This window comes from Octodon degus, unplaced genomic scaffold (genome assembly GCF_000260255.1).
Source record: "Octodon degus isolate 3935 unplaced genomic scaffold, OctDeg1.0 scaffold00003, whole genome shotgun sequence".
Classification (NCBI taxonomy): Eukaryota; Metazoa; Chordata; class Mammalia; order Rodentia; family Octodontidae; genus Octodon; species Octodon degus.
In genome coordinates, this window is record NW_004524579.1 from 32,782,987 (window position 1) to 32,799,988 (window position 17,002).

A 17,002-nucleotide genomic window follows, 5' to 3' on the forward strand; every position below is an offset into this window, starting at 1 on the left:
ATCAATAAGTGAGAATTATGTGTATTTCTAGCTATTTTTGCTCTAGAATTTTTCAGACTATTTTTGTTAATTAAATATAATTTAAAAGATTTTGTTTTTCTTTTTTGGTACTGGTAATTGTATTCAGGAACTTGTGCTTCCCAAGCAGGCACTGTGCTGTTCAGCTACATCCCTGTCCATAATCTTCTTTGTGGATGTATCTTAAGACATATATATCTTCTCAAGGAATATTGCTGAACTATGCCTTGTCTCAGGATACACTCTTTATTTCCTGTTTTTCTCATAAAGCCTTTTTTGGGGGGGAGGGGTGATAACAATACAGTTGTTACAGCTTTAGTTTGGTTAGTATTTGGCTAATATATTTTATTTTCTCCCCAGACTTTCAAAGTTTCTGTGTTCTTACCCACTGAGTATGTCTCTTATGGATAATACAAAGGTAGCACTTTCTTTTTAAAATATAATCTGATAATCTCTGTCTTTAAAATGGTGGGCTTAAAACATTTACTACTGTGAACTTTAGTATGCTTTTATGTGTATTTTCCATGCTCTTCTTGCTTTCTATTTATATGGTTTTATTGGCTAGATATGTTCATCTAATTTCATTTCTTTCTGTACATTGGATTGGAATATAGTCTATATTTCATATTTTTCATGATTACTCTAAAATTTTTTATAATATTTATTTTTTTAAATCAGAATGAATCTAAACAATACATCATCCTCCTAAGTAATGTCTGTAATACATTTTGATTTGCATGTTTTTTTCTACTCACATGATATTTAGTTCTTCTATTTTATCTGCATAAACTAAAAGCAGATGTTGCCTTTCCCCCATAGCTTGACCGCATGATTATAATTAATTTGCTTTTCATTCTTTATTATATCTCTGATGTTCTCCTTGACTTATGTTTCTATTTATGATGCTGTGGAAATAATGTTCTTTCTGTGTTAAATATCCAATCTTTTAAGTCTGTGAAGTCTTTGTTTCATTTTTATTCTTAAGGCTTTACCATATGTCTAGCTCTAAGTTGACTCTTCTATCACTTGGCTTGCAAAGATACTATTGAGGAATTTGTGTTCAATTTCCTTGTAGTTGCACTTAATTTCCTTGTAGTTGATCTGCCCATTCTTCCTACCATTAAGATTCTATTTTGTCTTTGAAGTTTAAGTTTCACTATATTGATTTTAACTAGGGGTTTTGTTATTATTATTGTTGTCTTTTTCTTGCTTAGTGTACCTTGTGTGTTTTTGAATTCTTTTATCATACCTTTTAGGCTTTGAAAACTCTGGTAATTTTTATCTTAAATGTTTTTTACTTTTTTTCCTCTTTGGTCTTTCATTTTGGTGCTTTTACTGGATGTACTTAAGATTTTCTCATCCTACGCTTAATATTTCTTAGTGTCTTTCCTTATTTTTTATTTATTTACATCTCTATATTGCATCCTAGATTATATGTGTGTGTATCAGTTTGTTAGTTTTCTTTTTAGTTATGTCTAAAACATTATTAAATCAATAGGTATATATTTTAAAACTGTATTTTTATTTTTAAAACAATTTTCCTCAAATTGCATGCTTATTTCCTAATTATTTTTTCTTTCTTGTTCAGGTAATTAACATATTTTTATTTCTTTAAGCATGAAATACAGTCTTCTCTATTTTTCACTTGATTATTTCCAATCATAGCTCTTGATCATTTAAGTATGGCTGATTGATTCTGTGTCATATTTTGTATATTTGGTGTATTATTCTTTTATCTAAATCAATAGAACTGATGGATTTCTAAGTTAGGAATTAGAAAACTTTTCTGAACTCACCCAGTCTTCTCTGATGTTGGAAAGCTAAGCAGGATCAGGCCTGGTTAGTACTTGGATGGGGGAAACTTTTTGTCAGAGAGAACTGGTTCTTATTCACAAAACCAAACCCATCCAAGCAGCACATAGTCCCAGGATACTTGAATACATGTTACGAGTGGCTCAAAGCAAGGCTTGCAGATAGCAGAAATGCTGTGAACAGCCCTGTGCTTCCAGGCTGCCCATCCTCTGATGCTGCCCTGGGGAAGGTAGTTCTTGAGTGCCCCAGCTTCATTGTATATGATCTGCTCTGCTTCCTTGTTTTCGTATTCAACAAAAGCAATATCTACAGAACCTCTCTGGAGACCTCTTTGTTTTATAACTGCACTTCTGTAGGAGAGTGCTTGCACTCTAAGGGTTTTGCTTATGCTACTGGAAGTGAAAGTTGCAGGTCACTTTTAAAAGCTAAACTTCAAATTAAGAATGTAATAAAAACTTTTAAAATGAAGTTAAAGAAAATCCCCAAAAGCCAGTGTGAGATTTTAGGAAATAAGAATTGGAATCATTATTTGAAATCTTTGTTTTAAATTTATATATGTATATGTTTGTATGGGTACTATAATTTATAATATATATTTGTGGTTACAAGAGAATTTGAAACTTACTGTCATTCAAAGCTTGTTCTTTGGCCTTTCTCCTTTTTGCCTACTTAATACCCTCTCACCCTTTAAATATCAGCTCAAATATCACTTCCTCAGGAAAGCTTTCTTTGTTGTATCAGTATAGGCTGAATCTTATTGTTTTTTATTTTTTATTTTAATTTTTTTTGGATACAGGATCTCACTACACAGTTGAGACTCATGGTGATCATCCTGTCTCAGCCTCCCTGGTGTTGGGATTACAGGTGTGCACCCCCAGGTCGGGTTTCTCAGCATAGCATGAGGTACTGGGAATTGAACATGGGTTCTTGTACTTTCCAGGCAGGCACTTAGACTGCTAAGTTATCTCCCTAACTAACTGAATCCTATTGTTAAGTGTGTTCAAGATTGCTTTCCTTCATTTGCAAATCTTTATTTCATTTTGTAAATGAAATTTCACAGTGATATTTGATTAACATTTGTCTTCCTAGGTGGACTATGAGCTCCATGAAAGCAAACTGTCCATAACTTCCCCCCACATCTCCCCCCTGCGTCTAACTCAGTGCTTTAGCTGTGTTAAGGACTTCATCATGAATTCATGTTCCCATGAAGCTGTTCCTTATGATCACATTTTAGTGGTACCTGCGACACAGGGACATCCTGCCAGATACGGTGCGTGCACCAGGGTAGTACTAATGTTCAGATCTTCTGGAAATTAACTCTTTAAGCCACAGAAGTAGTTTTCTTGAAGCATTGCCAGTTCTAAGAGAACTGGGACAGTGATTGAATGCAAATGAATTAAGAGTCCTTCTTCCTTTGAAAAAGTGGGCAGCTCAAAGTAAGCACTGAGAATCCTTTTAAGTCATCTGCTCTTTAGATTTCCTGCTTATGTGTGTGCCATGTCCACTATACAGTAGAAGTATAAGCTAGAATTGTTCCAAAAATCTTCCACTTCAGCTTCTTGAGAAAGCAAGAGGGTCTATAAAAATAGCAATATGTATGGCCTATTAACAACACAACTGTTTAGCAATACCAATTTAATTGTGAACATTTGATGAATACAAAATAATATTGGTCCATGGTGGGCCAGGGCATGTTTCAGGAAGTGGTTTAACTAATTATCTAATGCTAATAAGTGTAACTCTTTCTTTCTCTCTCATCTTTCATATATATTCTGACCCTGTATCTGATAATGTGATAAACTTGTTGCTATCATGTTGAGTAGGAAAGAATGCAATAATGGTAGCCAATCAGATTATTCTTGATCATTTCTTGCTTTTGACCATACATTTTAAAGGACAGGTTTTGAGATATCATCAAGTTACTCTTCCATGTGCAAGAGGAGCTTCCATGCTTTAAGAATGTAGACGAGCTGGGTGTAGCCACCCTAAGTCTGATAAACAGTTCACACGTGGAGCTATCCTGTCTGTGCATATTGATTACCTTCAGCTTAGCAAGGCTTGTCTGTCACTGTTTAATTCCCGTAATAAATAGTGAAGCAGAGGCCGTGGTAGGGTTGTATCTTATGACCTTAGAAATGTTTAATTTCATTCAGAGCAAGAAAGCAACTAAGGTTGTAGCCAAAGAAAGCAGGTGATGTTCTAGGGGGGGTGGCATGTGATCAGAATTCAAGACTAGTCATTTATTTTCAAATATGTTTTCATTAATGTCTATTAATCTTATAAAATATTTGGTTCAATGTAGTATTTTCATACACGCATATACTTTTATCATGTAGTTATTCCATTTGTTAAAAAAATTCTAGTTCAGTGAAAAATCATAACAATTCTTATTACTTTTTATATTTCTAATGTTAAAAATTTCCTACATTGCTTCAATTAAAGATAAGTTCATTATTGCAATTAAAATATTTAAATATGATTTGACCATCTTAAAAAGTGAGATTGAGTCCTTTCTTACAGTATGAATATGCATAAATGAGTATGTGTATCTAGTTTTAGTTCTTTTAAATACAGCCAGAACAATTTCTGGAACCAAAATTCTTCTAGAGTCATCTAAATACAAAATCCTATGTTTTACCATTAATGTTTTATTTTTTATTTTTTTGCTTATGCCTGATTTTGCAGGAATTTCTTACAGCACCTTACTTTTATGTAGCTTGTATAAAAAATTGTACCTATTTTTCACAGAAATATTATGTTGCACTCACCTTTTATAAGTGTAAATCACACTTCATTATATAACCACAGTGAGCATATATATGACACAAGCAGTTTTAAACATATGCAGTGTATGGGCCAGGGAGATGGCTCAGTGGAATAAGTGCTTCCCTGGAAAGCACAGGGGCCTGAGTTCAATCCTTGGTTCTGCTAAAAAAAAAAAAAAAAAAAAAAAACCCAAAAAACCATATGCAGTGTGGAGCCTTGGTTTGCATGCAAGGAAACTAGTAGGCTTATAAACATGCAGATATGTGGGAGGTTAGATTCTAGCCTTCAGCATGTGTGGACACTGGAGTGCTCTGCAGAGGGGGTGAGGTGAGTCAGTTAGAAAAAGGCAGAGGAATGCAATACAGAACTTTCCTGAAAAAAAGTGTGCTCAAATCAGGGAAGAAGCACCTATGGGGGAACAGGGTGCTTCCCGTGCCCAGGGAACAACACCCACACAGTCGAGTTTTCCTAGACCCAAAGTTAATAGAAAACTGTGAAGCATTTATCTGAGTTTGGACTGTTATAAAAAGGGCCTTATATTGGATGGCTTAGCAGCAATAAAATTTTCTTTCTCACATTCTGGACTGAAAGTGTGAGATTGGGGTGCCAGTATACATTGGTTCTGTTGTAGGAGGACCCTTCTCTGATTTGTGGATTATACACATCTTTCATGTTCTTGGATAATAAATAGAAGGTGAAAGAGCTCTGAGTTTTATTTTGCTGAAATCACTAATTCCATTTAGGAGAACACCAAGTTCTTTTTGATCATAGTCTATAACCCAGAAGAGGGTTCTCACTAGAGGGCTGTTGGAGCAGCCCTAGTTTTCCTTTCTCCATCCACCCTCATTGCAATGTAGTACTGAACAATCACATATTTCTAAGGCCAAAGCATACTTATACTGTATCATTCATTCCTAGTGCGACTCTACAGCATTCATAAAGCTCAATGGCTACAGAGGTCCCCAGTTAGAAGGGCCAGGCCGCCACTTCCCTAGTCACCTCCCCGTCTAGCCATCCTTTTGTTCTTATTGAGAATGTCTAAGCACTTTTTCTGGTCAATCAATTTATTTTTAAATCAGAATCTCATTTTTAAAAAATGCTGAATTGGGAAGAAGTGGAAAGAAATACAATAAAAAAACAAAGCCCAGAACTTTAGGCTCAAACAAACAAACTTTCATGGAGGCAGCCCTGACTCTATAATGACCAGTGTAGCTCCCTATCCCTGCAGTACCTCACCCAGAATGGGAACAACTGCTTGACCAGCTGCATGTGTCAGCTGATCTATTTCCAGATCCTTAGATCATTAAAGGGATTAGTCCCCTTATTGTTGAACTGTCTGATCCTAGATCTTTTGGGTCTCTTTTCTTTCTATGAGCAAATGATGCCCCAAGTTTTCCATGCTTAGGCTTGATATTTCTTTTTCTTGTGTTTTTGAGCCTCAGGCTCCCTGCTGTAACTTGTTATTGACTGGTACACTTGCCATTTCACTGATGTACTAGGTATGACCCACCTCACCCTGCCTCAGAAGATGACCATCTCCTGGTGAATGTGGGCCCTCTTCTTCTGGCTAAGATCCAATGGCAGTTGAATGCAAGCTACACAGCACTCACTTCCCTTCATAGTCTCTTTTTGCATATCTCACTACTTGCATAGAGTGTACCCACATCTCCCTGAAGTCATCCTCTCATACTCTGGTCACTTCTATATCAATCTGCCCACTGTCACTTGAACTCTGTATTTTGGAAAAGATATATTTTAGGAAAAGAAGCCAGTATTGAATTTTCAAATATAGTCCTTCAGATTAATACCAGATCCTATAACTTCAGCATAGAGAAGCTTCTAGAAAATTCAGCAATCCTGACTTACATACTTCATTTCTATGGCAAATATTTTACACAAACATATTTTATTATGCCCATAGATTAATATATTTGGCACATTTAAGTTATAGGCTCCTTAGAAGCAAGCACATCCTCAGTGAAAGTAGTTGCCCAGAAAGTGGCCCTGAGGTGAATTTAAGTAGCTGAAAGATTGACTTCCGAAGCTGTATTTTACACTTTCGTTTCTTAGCTTAGAGTCAGTTCATTTCTTTCACGAATATTTACTGAAAGTCTACTGTGTGCTAGATAGTCTTCCAAGGATTACTCTATCAAAGGAAATAGAACAGATTCTTTTACAGATATATTGTGATGGGGAACTAAACAATAGCTAAATATAAATATATAAATGTCAAGTGGGAAAAGACACTACAAAAAATAGTGAGAAATGCACAGAGATACAGGAACAAACCAAGTAAGCCATGTTATTTCTATGAAGAAAAACTTGTGCATTTTGCCTCTTTTGAAGAATAAGATTCCAGCCATTTCTGTTTGGTTTTTGCATTTATTTCATTCTATATTTTTGAAAAGGGGGTGGGACTTACAAGGGTTTGTTAGGCCTTTAACAAACAGTATTTGCAAGATGTAAGAAAAGTGTATCAGACTTTTAAAAAATTGTCTAGTTTTCCTCTATGCATATTAAATATGGAAAAAGTAAAGCAAAATACATGGATATCATTGAATGTATATATTAGTGCTATATTAACACTATGTTAGCACATTAGTTTTCTTTTCACCAGCCCTTAACAGTGGAGCCCCTTAACCGATGCAGTCATCTAGAATCCTTTTTTCTGTCAGCAGCAGTCTAGATGACATTAGACAGCCATTTACCCATTATTCCCCCTAAACAAACTGCACTGCCCTCATGCTTAGCCAATTTGCATCTTGGAAAACCTTGGTGACGAGCACTAGGAGAAGAGGAGGCAGGGAAGGGAGCAGGACGGCTCCCAGGCGCAGGATGTGCTAACCTGGAGCAGGCACTAGGACCGCCCAGACGCCGGTAGCAGCCACGCTTCAGCGCCAGGCAGAGGGACTGAGCCGCCGGTGCTGTTACACAAGACAGCGTGGACAGAGGCTCAGCGCCCTTCCCTGTTGGGGGACTAGAAGGTATTTACCTGCCATTTATCTCTCAGATTTTGTCTGGCCAGCGTGCCATTAGCGTTTCACTTATTTGATGCTTTACCACGTTGTCCAGCACTTATTGCGTTACTGTTATTTCATGTTAATTCCCACAGTTAATGGAAGCAACAGTGCCTTAGAGAAATGGGCTAGGTATTTCCAGAGGCTGCAATCCGAAGGCATTTGGAGGTGCAGGTGGGTCACAGATCTCTAACGTGCCAGATGGGTGAGTTGTGTCCCCTGACCTTCTACCTCTCTGGAATAGCTGCTATGAGGTGCCATCTGCATAGTTCATTCACGAAGGAGGAACAACTACATAATGACAGAAGCCACTAATTATGGGCTGGAAACTCCACTTTGGAGTGGCAGTGTTCCCTCTTCTAGCCCGCGGGTTTGCAGGAAAAGCTGGGTTTGCAGAGTTTGGGTGGGAAAGATTTTGCTCAGGGCTGCAGACCGCTTACTTGGTTTCTGCTTTCTGTTTGCAAAGATCAACGACAGACCTTTCTAATCATTGGCGTGCTGCAATGTAGGAGTCTTTTCAATGCTTTATTTCTGCAGTTCAAATACTCTTAGCACAAATGTGCCCTGCCAGAAAGCTGTTAAGCCATTCTGTGCCTCCAGAGTAAAGCCACTGGAGAGAAACCCTGTTTGCTTTTGCTTGACCCCACCATACTGAATACTACCGTTAACAGATTGCACACAGAAATATATTTTAAAAATAGCAATCTAAGATTCCATTCTCTGTTTGATGCTACTTGTGTTTGTGGTTGTGGATAAAGGAGTAGCTTGGTATTAGAAAACTCAAATGAGTATAATATTATGAAGAAAAGTGGAAATGTTCTTTAAATGTTTACAAATCAATTGAAGAGGCTTTTGTCGGGGCCTTAGTGGTGATTTCAGGTATTTGAAAGCTTTTGGAAAACTTTAAGACCCTATCAAATTGTTAGATGTGATCATCACCTCATTAATTATATTTATGGATCTAATTCTAAGTGTAATAGGTAAATGTATTCATAGATGAATAAAAGATTGTGTCCTATTAATGGTCAATTCTAAGATAAACAATGCAGTGAGGATTTATCTCAGGAAAGAGAGTAAGACCTAAAGGCAAGATTTTGTCAATATTGAAACATTACTCTAATGAAAGCATTTATTAAAGAACTTTTAAAGTAATTTTGATAGCTCAAAAATTTATATATTTAAGTATCCCATATTTGAGATACTTTAAATGAAATTTCAAAATGTTTAAGAATCAAACTTTTCAAAATATAGTTCTACTTCACATAAAATCATGTAGTTGGGGAAATAGGGACAGGCTGTGTGGGAGTGAGGGAGAAAAGGTTGTTTTATTTTATTTTTCTATACATTTTAATGTTTTGCATAGTGTTCCCTAATATTTACCATATGACATACTACTTAAATTGCTTTAAATTGAACTGATATTATGAATGATTATAACCATTAATTTGCTGAATCTTTAAGATGCAAATGAAAAATATGTTTTAAAAAACCTCAACATGTTAATGTCAATACATAATATTCCTTAGGTGGGGAAAATCTTTTTTGATGATAATACCTAGATTCTGGAGGTTAAGGAAATACTGCTGGATATGGTAATGAACTTTTTCATTATTTTTTGAAGCAAAAGTAATTTTAAACTTCTTTTGGTGTTGGTATAACTGTATGCTACATAACTCTATAATCTTTGTGTGAATAAATTTTCTATTCTGTCTCTATATTTTTATATTCTATGTCAGAAAGAATGACTCAATTCTTAAAATTAAAACTTTATGGTTTGGGGGTCAGTGAGATAGCTCAGCAGACTAAAGCTCCTGCTTAGGCAAACTTAGGCAAGTGCAGGGACCTCGGTTTGATCTGTACCACATGCCACGCCAGCCCCGCTCCCACATCACGCTGAGCCAGCCACAGAGTCCAGGCCTGGTGGTACATGCCTGTAATCTTAGCGCCAGGGAGGCTGAAAGCAGGAGGATCCCTGAGAGTCCAAGCTGCATAGTGAGACCCTGTAACAACCAAATACATTAAATGAACACATAAACAAAAAAATAAGGTTTTGAAAAATACTTGCTTAAAATTTATAGGCTTAAACTTCATTTTTATGCCATGCTTATTATTGTGTGTGACTTACCATAAATAATTGTGTGATGGCTTCCAAGGCGCTGTATAAACTTAAAAGTCTGTAGTCAAAGATGACATAGAAAAATATCCCAAGAACATCGATGTTATTCAGAATTTGACACTCTTCTCAGGTTGTGAGTTTTGTCTTAAATTTCAGACTTAAAATGAAGCTCAATGGGCGCGCCTTATACCTGAAGGCAGTGGTTGCAAAGTTTCACACAGCTCTGGAACTGACAGCAAACAAGTGGGGTTTAAGCTAAAGAGTGAAAAGCACAAGTGAACCCTAGTCTGGTGAAGTGGGGAATCAGTGATTAGCTGGTGACTCTGATGACCAGGAATAATCCCCAGAGACCTTGGAAAGATTTGCTGCCTGATTTGGGGGAATTTCAATATTATCTAGATTCACTGGATAACGGCTAGATAGACTTTCCTATAAGATGAATTTTAATACCTATTTTTATTGAAAGGAAGTTCAGCAAGCAGCAAATGTTTTCCATCATTTTTACTGTCAGCAATGCTTTTTTTTCCCCTGTGAAAGACAAAGTATTTTCCCCAATAGCGATTCTCCCATAGCTATGTACTCAGACATCCTTGGAAGTTACACTGCTAAACCACACTACTACAGTAAAGGGAGGCTGAAGCATCAGGTAAATAGTTCTGTCATGATTTACTGTATTTCTGTCCTCTAAGCATCTATGATTGGAATAAAAATGATCTTCTCATAGAAGCTACATAAAAATACAGTAAATCAGCCAGGGCTACCTTCCAGTGATGACACCAGGGATTTGGGGGACACTCAGTGGTGAGTGAATAGAGAAGTTAATGTAGAGAAATGGCAAGTTGTGCTGCTTGCTGTGTTTTGAAACATAACTAAAACACTACCACAAGTTTTTAAGAAGAGGCTGTTACATACATAAGCTAATAAACAGGAGTTTTATGAAACTTGAGGTTTCCTTTTGAAATTTAATTATGACATCCCATTGTTAAGTACAAGGTTTAAGTGGAAGAAAATAATAGTGGTAGGTTTGGTCTATTTCATTTAGAGTTGGGTGAACCCGGAATTAAAAAACTACATATTTTGTTGCGGTTTAGCAAAAAAGGAATGTTATTATTCACATAGCTTTGGGGTTTTTTGCATTTTTTATTTTATTAATTTTATAGAGAAACAGATAGCAATAAGATAGTTTCAAAACTGATTAGTAGGACAGTTTCAATAATTAATACATTACATATTGTCGTCTTTGTATTGGTTATTCATAGTACAAGATGTGGACATGATATCCTGTCCAAACAATATTAGTACAAATTTTTCATCTCTCTGAATTAAGAGAAAGTAGCTGTATATCTATCCTATTTTGTATACACAGCTACAAAATGGTCATTCATTTGTATCCCCCTTTTTTTGCTTAGTTTTGTCAGAGATGGGTATTCCATTGCCATTCAAATATTGTAGGTACGTGAATTCAGCAAAATAATCCAATGTAGTCCAGTAGTCCATAATAGTAGTGGGTTATCCATAGGACTGACAATGTCAGAAGTTGTTGACTTGAGCCTTTTACAGTTCAGCATATTAATATGGCTTTACTTTTTATACTTCATTTTTATAATTTTCTGCTGGATGGCTAAGATCAAGATAAAGCAGGAAAAGCAAGACCTATATAACCAGAAATGTAGCTTTTGTGCTTGATAAGTTCTGTCAAATCCCCTCAGGATTTACCCTGCAACTCTGTACAGCAGGTTGTAGATCTTTTGTGAGTGTCAGCCATGTGGATTAGTCACGGTCATTGGCTGACCAATTTGCTCTCTGTGAATGCCTGAGAGAATGTTTTCTCTCCGTGTGACTCTCCTTAGGCACACTCTACATCATTGATCACTTTCTTCTGTAGCCCCATAGTCTCCTTGATCAGAAAATTTGGGACACAACTGAGCTACAGGATGTTACAACATTGGTTCTCCTATGTCCTGAGTCCTCACTGGCCCATAAATTCACATAGCTTTGAAAAGAAACTTTTCTTGAAAATTTCTTGTCATTTCCATAATTATTATTCATAAAAGTTTCCATATATAGTGAAATGTTTTAAAATGTATACATGTTCATTGAGTATAAAAACCAGTTAACAATACAGAATGCTTGCCTACATTTATTGATAAGCAGGCTTATGCAATAAACTCTGATCCTAACCATACCTTGTACCCTATCAGCTTACTAAAACACCTACACCATCCTGAGACCCAACCCAAACTCACACTGGAACACAAACACAAACACAAACCCATTATCCTTCCTGTTTCAAACAACTGTACCTGCTGTAGGCTCGGGACACCATAATATACTCTTACTCCCTTCTCTTTAAGTCATTAGTAAGAAGAAAGTTAAATAAAAACTGTAGGGAAACTTGATAGTAAGTGTCAGTCATGATTACGTAAATGTTTAAGTGCAAGTGAGCCTTCCTATTGCCCAAAACGTAATGAGACCATTGTATTTAGTATTTTGGAATTAATGTAGAAAGGTATGGATGCAGCATTTAATATCTTTGAGTTATCCTTCTTTAACAGATATTTGTTGAGCCCTCATTGCATCCCAGGTACAACAGTAAGAATAATACACAGGATATGTGCCCCTCTGCACGCCAACCATTCTTTGCTGGAGCATTGAAAAAAGCAGTAAAGTAGCATTAATTGAATAGTTTTATTAACATTATGTTATCCTATGCTTTGTCACAAATTAAATAAACCAGAAAATATCTGATAAGGTTTAACTTAAAAATTAAGAGAGCAATGCCATAAAGAATGGGAGTGTGCTACAATAGAAATAGCACATTATGGGCATGGTGGTGCACACTGGAATCTCAGCTGAGCAACTAAATCAGAAGTATTGCAAGTTCAAGTGCCTTCCGCAAAAAAGGAGATTTAGATTTAGCAGACTGCAATTTTATATCTGGGAGTCCCTGGCAATTTACAGGTGAGTTCCTTTAGTGAATTTTTATAGACTTTGGTAAGACAAAAAATGCGAACACAAATTGACTGTCCATGACCATATATTGTATGGACAAATTTAATTTCTATTATGACTTACAAAGTGTCAGCATTTTCTGAATGTACTTCTTTGGCTACCTGGTCCAATAAACAAGAACTTCAGTGTCTCTCTTATACTTCTTTCTTCAAATTCTTTTGGTGGTTGTATAATGGATTTTGGAGAGTAAATTTACAATTCCCACACAGACAGCAGAGGAATGGAACATTGTTTTCATGTGTGCAAAATACCAAACCTCCACTGGGAGTTTTGCTAGGTGCAGATGTACTTGATTTTGCTTCTCTTCCAAACCATCAACCCAGCAGTTGGTAAGGAGTAATAGTGGAGCTAGCCCTCCAGAAAATGCTGGGCTGAGGTAAATACACCCAGCAGGTTAGACACATGTTTCCTGGTATGACTGTGCTTAGCTGATTCTGCCCATCAAATAATATGAGAAGCATAATTGAGACAAATATGGCACAATAAAACTCAACTTCAAATTGACGAAGCAAGTCTATTGATGAAGAAAGCAGTTCGTTGATAGCTGGAGTAATTCACATATGACGTGTGTGGGGTTTTGTCATCATGCACCCATAAAATATATACCTTCACACAACCCCATGCATTCCCTTGATCAATGACTGTAGTGCATTTTTTAAATGGAAAATGCTATGGTATGACTTTTAATTATTTTTCTTCTATTGCTCTTAACAATACTATGCATAGTGACAAAAATTATTTAATGATGTTTATCCCTAGTCACTTTATAGAAAAATATTAATCTTGGATGATATCAGCTAAATGTAGTGGAAGCACAACATAGTTATCAGCTAAATGTAGTTTGTTTACTTTAATAGATTAAATTCAAAGTAGAAAACTGAACTTTTTTTAATTTGAAAAAGGCTAATATAATAAAGAGAGATGGTTGAAGGGGGCAGTCTTTAATAGATCTACATTTAATTTGGCTGGCTTTTCAATCTTCTAAAAGATAATAAAACTCCCCACACTGGCAGCCACAAACAAATTAGTGAATACAAATTAAAATTGGTCCCTGTACAAGCCCATGAAGAAGCAAAAGCATTTGCTGAAGGAGGAAAAATCCTAAAACCTAGAGGGAGTTAGACCAAGGGGGAACGTTTAAATTCACTGGACCTTGAACTTCAACTATTTAAGCTAACCCTATGGCCCAGGCATGCTCAATCTGTGTGTCTTCAGAAATGTCACTTGATCTGTGTGAGTCTTAGTTTCTTTATCACTGTATATAACCGTTGAACTTTATGATAATCAACAATATCAGGTAGCATTTTGCCATTTTCTTTGATCATTTAACGACTGTTAGCTATTATGCTTGAAATAACTCTAGAAATCTGGAAGGAGTAATGAAGATGTATTTATTTGTTTTCAAATTTTTATAGTACAAAAGATTAAAAGTAAACATACAGTGATCATTTACCTATATATTTAATGACGTATGGATTCAATTGCATAATATACAAACTCTTCTACCTTCAAATTGTGAATCAACATTGCTCATTTTACAGAAGTTTTCTTTACTTAATGAGGATGTTTTCACCTGCTCAACCTTTTTCTCATAGGTTTTAAAATACATATATTTAGCATAGAATCTTGTCTGGTGTTGGTTTTTCTCTACTGGAAAGTATACAGAAGAATAAAGAATATCTAAAATTGATGTCGATTTCTATTACCTTCATTATCATATCTAAAATATTTAAAGAAATAAGGTTTCTAAAGCATAACAAAGACATAATGAAACTAGTTACCAGGTTGACACAAGGGTACAGGGATAGGAAATGTATAATGTAGAAAGCAAACTGTAAGTCTTTTTTAAAAATTTTGTGGGCTGGGGAGAGGCTCAGTGGAATAAGCACTTCCCTGGCAAACACAAGGGCCTGAGTTCAATCCCCAGTTCCACCAAAAAAAAAAAAAAATTGTGTATTTGGTACAGGGTCATTATGCAACTTGGACTCACAGTGATTTTCCCGTTTCAGTCTTCCCAGCACTGGGATTAGAGGTGTGAACCACTATTCCAGGTCGTGGTGGCAGGTTCAGTGCATGTGGGGGTGGAGCTGGAATGGCTTGTAGTGCCAGGGACCAAACCTGGGTCCTTGTGCTTGCCTAGGCAGGAGCTTAGACCACTGAGCTATCTCTGCAGCCCTGTAAGTCTTTTAAGACACAGAAAGTTGAGTTCAGTTTATAAATATTTATTTCATTTTTTTATTGGATAAATAAGAGGAGGTACGTAAGGTCCTTTCCTAGATTCCAAGAGTTTTATTTCTGTCAATGGATTGCTTTAAAGTAAGGTTATGAAAGTAATATGCATAAAATAAATTCTGTATAAAGGATTTATGAGACATAAAACTGAACATTTGTAAATCCTTATACTATACAATGATATTTGTATATTGTTTTCAAGTACTCTAAATTTGTCCTTTTAGACAAAATCAAATTTATTACCAAAATTAATTTTTTTTCTTTTTGGTATAGTCTGGAAGAATCTGCTGCATTGAGCAATAGTGTGACCAGTAAGAGTTCTACCTGAAATTATTTGTAGTTATACATTTGTGGCACATAAAGTGAGAAAATACGCACTTCTTTGTGACTACTGTTCAAAATCTGGGTGATAATTTATTGTATGTAATGGTTGTCTCATGGGAGATATTAAAATCACTTTCACAGCTCACCAGATGAAGTGTTACTACTCTGCACTGCAACTTCCTGAGTTTATAACTACAACTTCTACACAAAATACATATGTCAAGCTCAAAGAACTCTGTAAAATTTTGGAAAGTAGGTAAAAACAAGAGAACTAACTACAAGTGCCAGAAACATACTAATAACTGAGCAGTGATTTCCCTGGTATATTTATTTATTCACACACACTCAACCTGGGCTCTAGAATAGTCTGGAACTCAAGTCTTTGAATAGGAACACATTAAAAAAGCTCTAGAAAAGTAGAGTCAACTTCCTCTGTATAGAGCATGAAGAAGTGTGTATGGTGTGTGTGTGTGTGTCCAGAAATCTAAGGACTTTTCACTAGTACAAGCAAGAGACAGTGGGACAGTAGCCTTCCTCATGACTTGGTGGGGCTGCCCTTCTTAGCTAGAATGGTAACTTCAGATTATGACAGGTAGAGTATACCTGTCAATTCGGATGCTATATCAAGCAAAAAGCAAAACAAAACAAAGCTTCAGAATTGGAGGCAAAATAAAGACATTTTCAATGAAAATAAAGTATATTACCATTACTATATTTCTTTTAAAATAAGTGCTAAATGAAGTCCTTCAGGTGGAATGGAAATGATACAAAGTGTAGAAAATTGGCAATTAAGAAAAGCTAGCATTTAAGAAAAAAGCACTAGAAATCTTAAGTTTCTGACAGTACATGACCTAGGCTAATTTTCGCCTTATATTTTCATTATAGCATATGATTATTAAAAGAAAAATTGGTAGCATTATGTGATGAAATTAGGTGTATTCGGGTACACTGCCAGCAAGACATAGTCCATAAAGGGAACAGTCTATGGGGACCTATATTTTGTACACTTTCTAGTTATTATTTGAATAAATGAGCCATAAAGACATTCTGAAAATTTTAAAGGAAAGTTTAGATAGATATATGGAATCTAGAATAAGAAGTTTAAATATCTGTAGAAATTCCAGTGGGAGGGACTAGAGATAAAAGGAGGGAAATGAAATTCCAAGGGCTAAATATCAAGTTCTGTGGATCTAGGCCTGAAGAAAAACACTGAATACTCTGTACTTCCAAGCAGGTTACAGAGACAGGAGGCAGCATCCTGAATGCTCTGGAGTTAGATTGTGCTACAATTATGATAAGAGAAATGTGTGTGAGTTTAAAAGCAAGGTGGAATTAAAATACTAGAAAATGACAACACAGGGAAATGAAAAAGTTACCTGATTTACAGGATTATAAAGTACTTTGTACTGAGGATTGGATAATTGTGTTCATTAAGTTCAGGTATTGTTACATCAAATACAAATGTTATAAACTGTGTAGAGATGAAACAGAATTTTAAAAACCATAGGCAAGTAGCAAGTGAGTAAGAACAAGACAACAAAAACCCATTAAAAAGAAGCACAGAAGAAATCCTCCATATCATTGAATATGACACTACAAATAAATTACTTAGTTTGAATTTTAAAAATAATTCTATTTTATGCTTGTTACAAGAGAAACCTGAAAGACATAATGACATAAAAAGTTAAAGTATTAGTTGAAACCC

General features: G+C 35.7%; 1 protein-coding gene across 1 annotated transcript in view; it reads left to right on the top strand.

Moving 5' to 3' along the window:
* Positions 1-7,518: 7,518 nt before the first annotated feature.
* The window catches only part of Rab27b (RAB27B, member RAS oncogene family), a 158,644-nt gene continuing 149,160 nt past the window's right edge, over positions 7,519-17,002 (top strand). Inside the window, exons 1-2 of the mRNA XM_023715051.1 lie at positions 7,519-7,580; positions 7,709-7,787. The gene's annotated coding sequence lies outside the window, so the exon portion shown is untranslated. The remainder of the gene's footprint in view (positions 7,581-7,708; positions 7,788-17,002) is intronic.